This window comes from Benincasa hispida, chromosome 8, assembly GCF_009727055.1.
Source record: "Benincasa hispida cultivar B227 chromosome 8, ASM972705v1, whole genome shotgun sequence".
In the NCBI taxonomy this organism is placed as follows: Eukaryota; Viridiplantae; Streptophyta; class Magnoliopsida; order Cucurbitales; family Cucurbitaceae; genus Benincasa; species Benincasa hispida.
In genome coordinates, this window is record NC_052356.1 from 63368125 (window position 1) to 63381389 (window position 13265).

Consider the following 13265-nt stretch of genomic DNA (forward strand, 5'->3'; position numbering starts at 1 on the left):
GAAGTGAGAATCCAAAAGGTGGAATTTGATCGAATTGGTAAAGAGGAGGAGGAAAAGTGATCGTGTACTACGAACAAGCATGTAGGAGATAAGGGGAGACTATCGTATAGTCGGGTGTGCTTGATCATTTAGAACGAGGTACACGATCGTGTACTAAGCGCTAAGTGATCGTCTATCAAAAGGTAAGCGATCGTTTAGTTCTGCTCAGTGCGCTAAATGATTGTCTAGTAAACATGAGCGATTGTTTAGGCAATACGGGTGTGCGATCGTTTAGGAAGGTAGGCGCTATCGTATAGGCTCTCAATGCTAAGTGATTGAATACTTTCACACCGTGAGCAAATTTTCGGATATTTTTCATGTCTCTTGCAAAAATGAAAACAATTTTCATTTTATTCTTCAGTTACAAAAACTAAATTCGAACTTCCCACTTTCGCACGAATTCGGAGAAAAACTTGGCCAATTATCTCATAACCGCCAGTGAGCGGACTTTTCTCTCTCTACCTAATTCATTCCCTCTCTTCCTCTAACTCTTAGATTCGTGCAGCCCAATCTTCATCGTCGCTACCAACGTTAGAGTTCGCTGGATTTTTGGCTATTAAGGGTAAAATTTTGGGCTTTTTGGATTAATTTTGTTTGGTTATTGAACACCCATTAAGTTTTGGTATTAAAATAAAAAAAAAAATAAACAAAGTTTTCTTATTTGAAACGCCTTGTGATTTACCCATGAAGCTAGATGCTAGATTTGAGTTTTGTTGCTTTTAGATAATTGTGATGGACATTCTTATCAATGTTTATCACAGATAGATGCTGATAAAAGTCTATCAGCGTCATTTAGTGATAATAAACTTGTATCAGTTTCTATCACTGATAAAAACTGTTAGAAATCAATCATTGATAGAGGTTGATAGAATTCTATCAGCGTCTATCAGTGATAGAAATTGATAGAAATCTATCATTAATACTACCAGTGATAGTAACTGATACAACTCTATCACAAACTGATACAACTCTATTATTGATAGATGCTGATAGAAGTCTATCAGTGTCTATCAGTGTTTTTTTGCTATTTCTGTAAATAGTTTGATATTTTTTCTATATGTGAAAATTTTTCTTAATTTAATATTAAATAAATCAAATTAAATTAGATTAAACAAATATTAATTAATTCAATTAATTGTTTTTTATCAATTAAATATCATATATTGAATTAATATTTCATTTGAATCATATTCAAATGAATTTTCCTCTCATAACCTACATTCATATTAATTTTATCTATAGTTTTTAATATGAATTTAATCCATATTATTTAATATTTGAATAATATTCAAACATATAATTCTCTCATATTATATAGTTTATATTAGAAACTCATTAAAAAGTTAACTTTATAATATAACATATATATATACATTATGTTGATTATATCATTTATATTAAATCAATTCCCAAATAATTTGAACTATTCAAATTCTTCCAAAACTAATTAATCCTTGTTATATATAATATAACATATATTTATCTTTAGTAAGTTGGCAAGGGGACTTAATGAACCTACAGATTAAAAGTTCCAATGATACTAGATTAATCAACATTTAAATTCTTTAATTAAATTAATCAACATTTGTTAACTATGGGTCACTCCACCTAAAGACCACATATAACAATTAATAGTAAGTCGATCTTTCATAAATCGTTCATAATTATAGTTAGGTAAAATTACTATTTTTACCCCTGTAATTACCTCTTATTTCTTAAGTCCCATTAATCCACGATTGAACAACCTTGAATAACCTGTTTATGGTCAAACCAATGAGAGTGAGGGGCCCTATTGTTCAAAACTCGAAGTCAACACTTAAGGGAACACCTCTCTTTTACTTTCCCTAAAAGCATGAAATAGTGAATTCCATCTGTTGTAACTATGTTCCGAGCTCCCCACTCGGACCTGTCCCCAAAATGATGGGCTTATTGAGTTGGCAACTCGAGTCAATTTCACCCACCTAAATCAAAGGATATTTCCTCATAAGCAGGAGTTCATAACTTACTCAGATTGAGATTGAGTTACCTAGGGTCATCCTATGAAATGTTAATCTTTTCAATTAACGGTGTTATAAAGAAAGATTAACTATTTCGCAGTCCGGTCTTATACAAACTCTTTGTATAGAATATCTCCACTCGTATGTCTCTACATGAACGAATTGGATCAATTTGTTTGTAACATTCACAACAATTTTAACACTTATAAAGTGAGCCTATCCATAGTTTTACCAGGATAAATGTACCCGACCTTATCCATATACTATAGACTATTTAGATTATAACTTGAACATGATCTACCTTGTATGTCTACACACATTGTTCAATTTTACATTGATAATCAATTGAATTATACAGAACTAAGTGTCAAACAAAATAACATCTTAATTTATAAAATAAATAAATTTGTTTATAATTTACCATCTAAGAGATTTAGGACATAAATCCCAACAACGACAATTTAGGAACACGTAGAACATTAGATAGGACAAAACTAGAGGAAATTTTAGTGTTCCCAACACCGACTACGGGTAATAAGAACCATCAACGATTCTTACTCTTTTATTCTCTGCGCAAGGTTTATAAGAACAAAATAGGCTAGAAAAGCTAGTCAAGTGTTCAGAAGCTCCCAAATCTATTATCCAAGGAGAAATTTTTTCTTGAGTGCAATTGAAAGAATGGAAAAAAGGCACACAATGCATTGTACCACTTTTTTTGCAAACGAACAAGATGAAGTTTCACAATTAAGTAACTTGAGGAGTTTCTCCATTTGTTTTGAAGTGAACTAAGCCGCAGATGGCTTGATAAGTGGTCATGAAAAGTTCCAACGATGGTTTGGAGAGCACATTCTATTTTAGGTTTCCACCTAGGAGGTTTGCCATGTATCTTTCAACACGTCTCACGTGTATGCCTGATTTTTTTGCAGCGATCACACCATGGCTTCTTCTTCCTATCTCCAGTTCGATCATGGTTACGAGCCACCAATGCTGCAATTCACTACTATTCACATAGTACATAATTTTTCTACAACTTTATTCTAGTCGAACTTCAGAAAAAACCTCATGAATGGAGGGCAACGGTTGCCGATCGAGAATGCGACCCTTTACCTCGTCAAAACTTTGATCAATAATTGCAAGAAATACGAACACACGATCATTCTCCTCACATTTTTTAAATCGAGTGAAATTTGTTGTATTTTCCCATTGTTCCTCATTGCACTTATCGAGTTCATGCCATAATGTGACCATCTCATTGTAATATGCAGTAACATCATGTTTGCCTTTGCTTTGAATGCCACAATTTAGTTTTTAATTCAAAAATTCGAGAAGTGTTTTCAAGGTCAGAGTATGTTTCCTTCACCGAATCCTACACTTCTTTTGCTATTTTCATAAACATGTGAGGCTTGGTATGGTAAAATCCATGGAATTGAGCAACCATGTTATCACCAATGAATCTTCAGACCTCCATGCTTTGTACGTAGCCTTACTAGTCATTGGAGCACGAGATTTACCAATTAAGTGTCTCATCTTCCCTCTGCCATCAATGGCCAACTTCACCGATTGTGCCTATTCCAAATAATTCGTACCATTCAAGCGATGCATAATGATTTGCATTGAATAATGGATTGAAAGCTTTGTTGCCATTTGCCTTGTTGGATTGAGGTCTTGGATTTTTTTTGTATTGGTTTTTTCGGTGTTTGACTTTTCGGATGTATCCCCCATGGCAGAGGGAAAAAAAAAACTACAGCATTATAGGAATTTGAAAGAAAACTTAGAAAGGAAAAAAAACTTCCAGACAGAAATATAGGTCTTAGTGGAAGATTGATGTGTTTTTCCCTCTCTTCCTTGCAAAAGATTAATGGTGGGTTTTCTCTTTTTTTCCTTGCAGAAATGGGTCTCTTGGTTGAATTGGATGTGTTTGGGTGGAAATTTCTCTTAGTGGAGAATTTCTGGTGGAATATAGGTGGGATATGGGTTCTCACCAAATAACCTCTCGTGGAAGATGACAGATTGCTTTTGTTGGAAAATGTTGTGAAGATTTCAAGAAGAAGCTTCAAGATCACATTCTAATATGGATTTTTTAGGGTTTTTTCCCTTCAAATCTATGATACCATAAATGTTGAGAATAATGAAATCTTATAACTTTCCAAGAGCCATATAGCCTTTTTAAAGATACAATTTAGGGTTAGAATAAAATAACAAACTACTTAAAGATTTAGATACAAAAGATATTTCTAAATATTTAAACAACTAAATCTACCATATTAAATACATAACAATTATATACTTCCCATGATCATCCTGATTCCCGTGACAGTTTTTTTTACATTTGGTGGACCCTATTTTATGCAAAATTTTATGTGGCCGCTGTTGCCACTGTCTAAAGTCTAAACTATTTGGTGGTGAATCATAATCTAACCATAGCAAGATTGTATCGGCGAAAATTTCACAAAATAACTCAAATCTAAAAAAAATTTCTATAGATGACCTCTTCCTAAAAACATATCTATGATTGACCTTTTGGCCATGTGAACTACCAATTTTACCCCAATTTAAAAAAGTCCACAAACCGCACCACACATCTTCTTCCTTCAATTATTTCTTCAGCTCTTCATTCAATATGTATTCAATGCAACACTAACATTCCACCAACGCATTTATTCCCAACTAATATGCTATCAATAGCATTGAATAACATTGAATAACATTGATGTCAAGAATGGAAGGTCACTCTCAGTTATTCATTTTGCATCGAACACTTTTCATTATCCTATTGTTCGATCAGAGTTTTAGTACAACATCCTCATTGTTGATCGCTGTCATCTTTGTTCATTTTATTGTGTCTTTAGGTATAGAGGAAGATTCGTTCGTCAGATCCAGAAACATAGAGAATATAAATGATAGGGGTGTTCAAAAAACCCGATAACCCGACCAACCTGGACTATCCAATCTAAACCGTAAGGGTTGGGTTGGGTTAGAAAATTTTAAAAATGTAAAGTTCGAGCCGGGTCTCGAGTTACTCACGTTTAGGGTCGGATTGACCCGACTCGAATATATATATATTAAAAAAACAAAACAAAACAACAAAACCCTCGCCTCGCGCGCGCACGCGCACACACACATATTAAGAAAAACAAAGAAACTCTCATTCAGTCGCTCGCTAAACCCTCCCTCGCGCTCGTCCCTCCCTCCTCTCGCAGTCGTCGGCGCTGCCTAAACCCTCGTCGATCCGGCCCATGCACCACCTAAACTCTCATCGTCCGAACCCTCCCCTCACGCTTCCGCTTCCGGTCCAACCTCCCCTTAGTCCCGCTTCCAGTACTAACTCGCGCTTGTACATAATAAAAAAATTTTGGCTCAGATGCAAACGTGAAATAAAAAAATTTCAGCCTCCCCTTGGTATGGAGTTTTTGTTTTTGATTTACTTCTTCTCTTTTGGGTACTTTTGAAATCAAAAATTAACTTCACAATATCACTTAATCTCCCTTTTTCCTCTTTGTATTCTGTAATCTTTTGGGTACTTTTCCTCTCTTTTGGATACTTTTGCTTCTCTATTTAATTTTGGGGGTTTTATTTGGGATTTTTTATTCTATTTCTTCCAATAAAGGTATGCATTTTTCTTTTGTCCAACAATCTTCTGCTTTCTTAGATCTTGTGTCTTTTTATTCCTTTTCTTTGTAAAGAAAATGGTAATTCTAGAAAAAGGAAGTTAAAACTTCTGCTTTCTTAGATATTTGTATAGATTATTGTGTTGTCCACAAAATGTTGAGAGTTTTGAATTCTAAATTATTAGAGGTTTCATTTGTTTTGTTGTCCAAGTTTTTTTTATTGAGGTGTTATGAAGTTTGTTTGAACATGCTATTGTTAAGGGACTAATATTTCGCACGTGTTAGCATTTTAGCAGTTTGCCTTAATCGAACAAATCACTATTCCATTCAAGTGTAGATTGATTGATAAATTAATTTTTGTTCAACCTCGCAGTGTCTCAAGAATAGTTAGATTCTTCAAAGTCGTCACAACAGACACGGAATCAGACACGGTCGAATCATCATTTTCAAACTTTATTGTGAGTAAAATAATTTAATTTTTATTGTGTACATATATTGTTTATGTGTGATTGATAGTTGATTTTTATATATGAGTTGTTCTGAGTTAATTGAGAAATTAGTGTTTATTTTCTTTTAATTGTATAGGTAGGTGTAATTAGTTGTTTACTAGTTTCATTTATTTTATAGATGGACAACAGTAGTGATAATGCAAGTGGAACCGGTAATAAGGAAATTATTTTTATTGTGTACATATTTTGTTTATGTGTGATTGATGGTTGATTTTTATATATGAGTTGTTCTGAGTTAATTGAGAAACTAGTGTTTATTTTCTTTTAAACAAAAATGGAAGCGAGTGCTAATGATGGAGCTAGGTGCAAGTGTAACTATTGTGGTAAAGATTACACATGTGATAGTAATACTTGTGGAACTAGTAATTTATGGAAGTACTTAAGAAATCAATGTAAAAAGTACCCATATAAAGAAGAAGAAAAAGAACAAATTACCCTAACTCTCACACCTTCAAATGATGGACAATGAGTCAGTGCTAGTAATTTTGTGACGACATTGTTTAGCCAACAAGCATGTATACTAGCATGCACTAAGATGATAATTATGAATGAATTGTCGTTCAAATTGTTGAGACAGAGGGTTTTAGACACTTTTGTAGTGTTTCGTGCCCTAAGTTTTATGTTCCATCAAGAGTCACAATCGCTAGAGATGTATACCGACTTTATCTTGAGGAGAAAAAAAATTGAAATCATTTCTAGTTAAAAGCTCTTAAAGAGTTTGTCTTACTACCGACACATAGACTTCGCTACAAAATGTGAACTACATGGTCATCACTGCACTTTTTGTTGATTCTAAATGGGTTTTGTATAAGAAGATTTTGAGTTTTTGTCAAGTTACTAATTATAAAGGGGAGACTATTAGGAAGATGATTGAGAGTTGTTTGTTGGAATGGGGGATTGAAAAAAAAAATTCCATCACCATTAATAATGCAAGTTCTAATGATGTGACTATTTCTTATGTTAAGAGAAGACTCAAAAGTTGGAAATCAGATGTTTTAGATGGAGAACTATTACACATGAGGTGTTGTGCCCACATTATTAATCTTATTGTGAATGATGGACTGAAAAATATGCATGATTCTATTGCCAGTGTTCGTAATGCTGTGAGATATGTTCGATCATCACCTAGGAGAATGGAAAAAATTTAAAGCTTGTGTGAAACAAGAAAAAATAATGTGGCAACTAAGTGAAATTCTACTTATTTAATGCTTGAACATGCAATTTAATTTGAGAAAGATTTTAGAATTTTAGAGGAGGAGAAAGAGGACTCAAATTTTGTTGATTACTTCGAGAAAGATGACTATGGAAATAAAAGATTGGGGCCCCCAAGTACATCTGACTGGTTTGTGTTTATTAAGTTTTTAAAAACGTTTTATGAAACCATCACAACGATGAGTGGATATTCATATGTGACTTCTAAGGTTGGTTATAAGGAAATTAATAAAATTCAGTTTGCTTTAAATAAATGGAGCAACAATACCAACTGTGTTCTAACTATGATGGCTATGAATATGAAGACAAAGTTTGATAAGTATTGGGGGCTTGAAAAAATGAATAAATTGATGTTTGTGGCTATGGTGATTGATCCTCGGTACAAGTTAAAGTACTTAATTATTGTCTTTCCAATGTTTATGACAGTGATATGGTTAAGGATTTGGTTGAGAGTGTGAAATTATATTTGTATCGTCTATATGACTTTTACAAATGACATAACACTTTGCTTCGAGGTAGTCATAGTACCAATGATTCTCAACAATCAAAGACTGTCACTATAAATGAAGATGATCATGGGGTGGACAAAAAAATAGATGACGAAAAAACAGATGATCCGTGGATAACTTTTAAGAGATTGAGAGAAGAAGAAAGTTCATTGGAAGTGGAGAATGATTTGACTTCTTATTTGTATGACTTGGATATAGAAGATAAAGATGATTTTGAGATATTGAACTGATGAAAATGAATGGCTACAAATATCCCATTTTATAAAAAAATTATTTGAGATGTTTTGGCAGTTCCGATATCTACCGTCACTTCTAAATCTGCATTTAGTACAGAAGGGAGGGTTCTTGATTCCTTTAGAAGTTCTTTTACTCTAAAAACAGTGGAGGCCTTGATATGTACACAAAATTGAATTCGTGGCGGCTCAATGTTACTAGATCTCCATCCACAACTTGAGGAGTTAGAGACTTGTGAAAATATTGAGTCAGGTAATCAAATGAATTTTTTATTGTACATATCTAACTTGTTTATAACATGTATTATGATCAAATAATTAATATATTTAATTTTGCATGATTTTTTTTTTTTTTGTAGAGAGCCCATCATCCACTATTGTTTTGAAATAAGGAATTGGATTTGGAGCATAATGATGATTTTAATGGCTACCATAAGATCAAATATTATTATTACTTATAAATTATCCTCTTGGTTTAATGTCTTTGTAATTTTTTCAGGCATTGAGAAGTGAAATGACCAAAGATGAAGAAGAAAACTCACTCAAGTCACTCGTCATGATGCTTTTGAATGATTATTCATTTGAATTATTTGAGTAAGTTTCTTTTGAAGTTTATATTGAATTTATGGTGGTTGTATTTTAATGTAAATGCTAAAATTTTGCATAGTTTACATTTTTTTTATTATAAATTTTTATTAATTGATGTAATATATTTAGAATTAGTTCACTTTTGTAAATATGAAGGTTTATTGACCTGCAAAAATCAAATTGTTCAATAGAAAAGAAGTAACGAAAAAAAAGTCAAAATTCAATATAATTAAAAAAAAAAACTAGAACTGATGACCCAACCTAGAAATTTTAGATTGGGTTACCCTTCAAAAATGAACCGATAAGGTTCATTATTAGCCAACCCGAATTTTTGGGTTGGTCCACAAAATTCCTCCAACCCGGCCCATGTACAACTTTAGTAAATGATAATCTGCAGTATTTTTTGTCCTCCGTATCGTTTAGTATTGAATGAACGATCATATAGCAATATATAAACGATCGTTCATTACAACATAAACGCTCATTTAGTATTATATAAACGCTCATTTAGTATTATATGAACGATCATTTAGTATTATATAAATGATCGTTTAGTATTATATAAATGATCATTTATAAAATGCTAAATGATCGTTTATAAAATACTAAATGATCATTTATATAGTACTAAACGATCGTTTATATTCTATTTCACGATCGTGTATAATTATATAAACGATCGTGTATATAATACTGGGAGATCACTTATTAATTACTGGGTGATTTCTTAAAATTTGATTAGGTATTGCTTAAAATTTTCTAATCCAATTGCAGGTCTACTTCGCATCTTTGTACAAGTTGGTGGGGAATGGGACCAATCGAAAGTAATTATGTTGGAGGTCATATGAAAGGTAAAGGTCAGAAATGATATAACAGTCAGTGAATTAGTGAATATTATGCACCAATGACTGACTATCGATCCAGTTATGTATGATATACACATTAAATGTCACTACAATCTATTGGTCCCGACTCCCCCAATTGACATAGTCAACGATGAAGATCTTAGCTTCTTTTTAGAAGGTAATGATGCATCCGGGATACCGTTATTTGTATTAGTTACACCTTGTGAAAGTCATGGAGTACACACTGAGAATATAGACCAACAGTGCAGTCCAATGAATCAACCCATTCCAACTAGTCAAAATTTGGATATGCAACAATTTCAACACGTAATATTCCCACCATGTCTTCAATGGATGATCATATTGAGCCATGTAACTTGGGAGAAGATTGAAGTGAAGCTTGGTTTGGTCACACCAATGAACCCCGATATACTCCACAGTTTGATACTAACCATAGATATGGACAATCTTCAGCACCATAAACTTCTCCAACACTTTACATTCATGCTTCAACCCCACCTACACCTGTTCCACCAGCTGTGATGCCTTCGGTTCAAATGCATTCCACCGTACCAACCCAACCATTTATAGATATACCCAGACCATCAGATGGTCCATTGTATGACGACCTCATCAAAAGACCTCATGACTGTTTGAATGATGAGAATATAAAGTTGGTCAGATTTTCTTTTCGAAATATCACTTGTCAGTTAAATCGTCAATATTTGCAACAAAAAAAAACTTCGACTATCGTGTAAAGAAGTCAACAAAGATCTTACTGTACGGTGTTCAACAAAGGAATTCAAATGGATGGTTCATGCAAAAAAAATTGAAAGAAAGTGATTCCTTCAAAGTGACGAAATATCCAAGTGAACATACAGGTTCTCTTAAAATGAGAATGAGTAATCATCGACAAGCAAAAAGCTGGGTTATTGGACACTTAATCAAGTCCAAATACGAACAAGTTGGTCTACCGACTAAGGGATATCATTGAGGACGTCTGGCGAGATTTTGGAGTGAATATAAATTACGGACAGGTTTATCGCACTAGAGACTATGGATTGGTGTTTGCAGGAGGGTCGCCAAAAGGATCATATGCTATTGTTATGGCATATGGCGAGACACTTAAGCTTGCAAATTCCGGTACGATCTTTGAGGTTGAAGTTGAGAACACACATTATTTTAAGTATGTCTTCATGACACTTGGTTCGTGTATTAGGGTTTCTTAAACCACGACGCCTAATAATCATTGTTGATGGGACACATCTGTACGAGAAATATAAAGGTATGTTGTTAATAGAAAAGTGCATTGATGGCAATAACAACATATATCCTATCACCTTCAGCATTGTAGATGGGGAGAACTATGCATCATAGAATTGGTTTATGACTCACTTGAAGGCTTTGGTAGGAGACATTCCAAATTTAATGATTATATCATATTGTCACATCTTAATTATGAAGGTTTCCTCAAGTATATTCCCTGATACATTCCATTCCTTATGTATATACCATACTCGAAATAATTTGGTGGATAAATTTACGAATAAGGACATAATTCCACACTTCTACTGTTGAGAATGTCCTAAAACTCGCAGTTCATAATCAGGGAAACATGTTTTTTTTACCAATAAAAGTATCGTTGAAGATTTTATTCAATAAAAGTGCTATTGAAATTAAAATTCCATTATGTTGTAAAATCCAATAAACAAATCCATGGCTATAGTATGAATATTTTAACTTTATGTAGAGAAATAAAAGAGGATCAAGTTATAGTATATAGCCAAAAAGTCTATAAGTATATGGATGAGATTGAGTACCTTGTCCTGGAGACACTATGGATGCGACCTTCTTTGTATACTGATACAAACGATGTGATCTTGAAATCATTTATGTGGAGACAGACAAGTGGGGATATCCTATGCAAAAAAGTTTTTGTATAAAGTCTGACCACGAAATAATCACTTTTTTCTTTATAATGACCATTTACTATTAAAATTGACTATTTCACTTCGCTGACCTAGGGTAACTCGATCTTGATACTAAGCTAACCGTGAACTTTTGTTATTCGGGATTATCCTTTGATTTGCTTAGGTGAGAGTAGTTCAACAACACTGCTAAACAAGCCTCATATTTTAGGATAAGACCGAATAGATAGCTGGGGACATAGTCCTGCAAGATAGAATTCACTACTACTCATTTTAAGGTTAGTAGATAGGTTGTTCCCTTAAATACTGATTTCTGGTCTTGAACAAAGGGGCCTCACCCTCTCATTATCAAAAGGGACTTGGTTTATTAGTTGAACTATAAGCCAATTATTCAATAGAGGATCAGTGGAAGCTTAAGGAGCAAGATGTATTTGTTGGAATTAGTGTCCTAATTCTCCCGGAGTCTCGTAATTTATAAACATTTGTACACATTGTTATTAATAAAATAAGAGTTATTTTATTTGCATTTACTCATATCCAATAAACAAAAATCCATGGTTGTATGTAAACTTAAGCATGTATATGAGATATACAAGTGGATCATGCTTTAAGTAATAACCTAAAAGGTCTGTAGTATAAGGATTAAAGGAGGGATACCTCATCCTGGTGACACTACGGATATGCTCTGCTTTGTAATAGTTTACAAGTGTTTACAAGTATTGTGAACTACTACATATGGTCTGATCCTAACCATTCATGTGGAGATATGCGAGCGAGAGTGTCCTATACAAAGAGTTTGTATAAGACCGGACCACGAGATGATTCATCTCTTTATATAACGTCATTGATACTTGAGACTTACATCTCACTTAAATGAACATAGGTGACATGACCTTAATCCTGAATGTTTTGGGAACTCATGTCATTGAGGGCGGTCCTTTGATTAGTATGAGTGAGAATGGCTAGATTACCAACTCAACAAGCCTACCTTTTTGGAGATTTGTCTGATTGGGGAGATGGAAACTTAGTTACACAAGACGGGATTCACTCCTTCCCCGAAATAGGAATAAGTAGATAGATTGCTCCCTTAAGAGTTGATTCCGAGTCTTGAACATAGTGTCCACAACCTCTCTTTGGAAGAGAGGACTCGGTCATAGTAGGACTATGACTTATGTTCATTAGAGAAATCAGTGGTACTTAAGGAGTTAGATGTAACTACAGGGATAAAACGGTAAATTGGCCGAACTGTACTTACGAGCGATCTGTGAAAGGTTATCACACTGTTGATTGATTGATATGGACATAGAAATATATTTGTAGTGAGAAGAGTGCAGTTATCGGTCTTTACTAGAGTACCTAAAAGTTAACGGATGATGGATCCTGTGACTATAGAGTCTAGTCAGTTATTCACATACCGTTGGAGCTTCAAGCTACAGGTTCATAAGGTCCCCTTGGTAACTCAGTGGACTCAAGTTGAGAATTAGTTCTTGGGGTTAGTTTGAAGCGTTCAAATTAACAAGAGGAAATTCAATTATATAAGATATAATTTGTGTGATGTATGAGATAAATCAAGTGAAGGATTAATGTAAATATGATTTACATTAAGTACCATAAAATAAAAAAAGAACTATGATTTATATGTTTCATGAGATGAAACATTAAAACTATAGGTTATAAATATAATATGATAAGTTGGTTATCATATTTATTTATAATAATATTAATTATTTGATAATTAAATCTTTTTCTCTAATAACCAACTGAGTGGGAGGTTATTGGTGGTTTTATGATAACCTG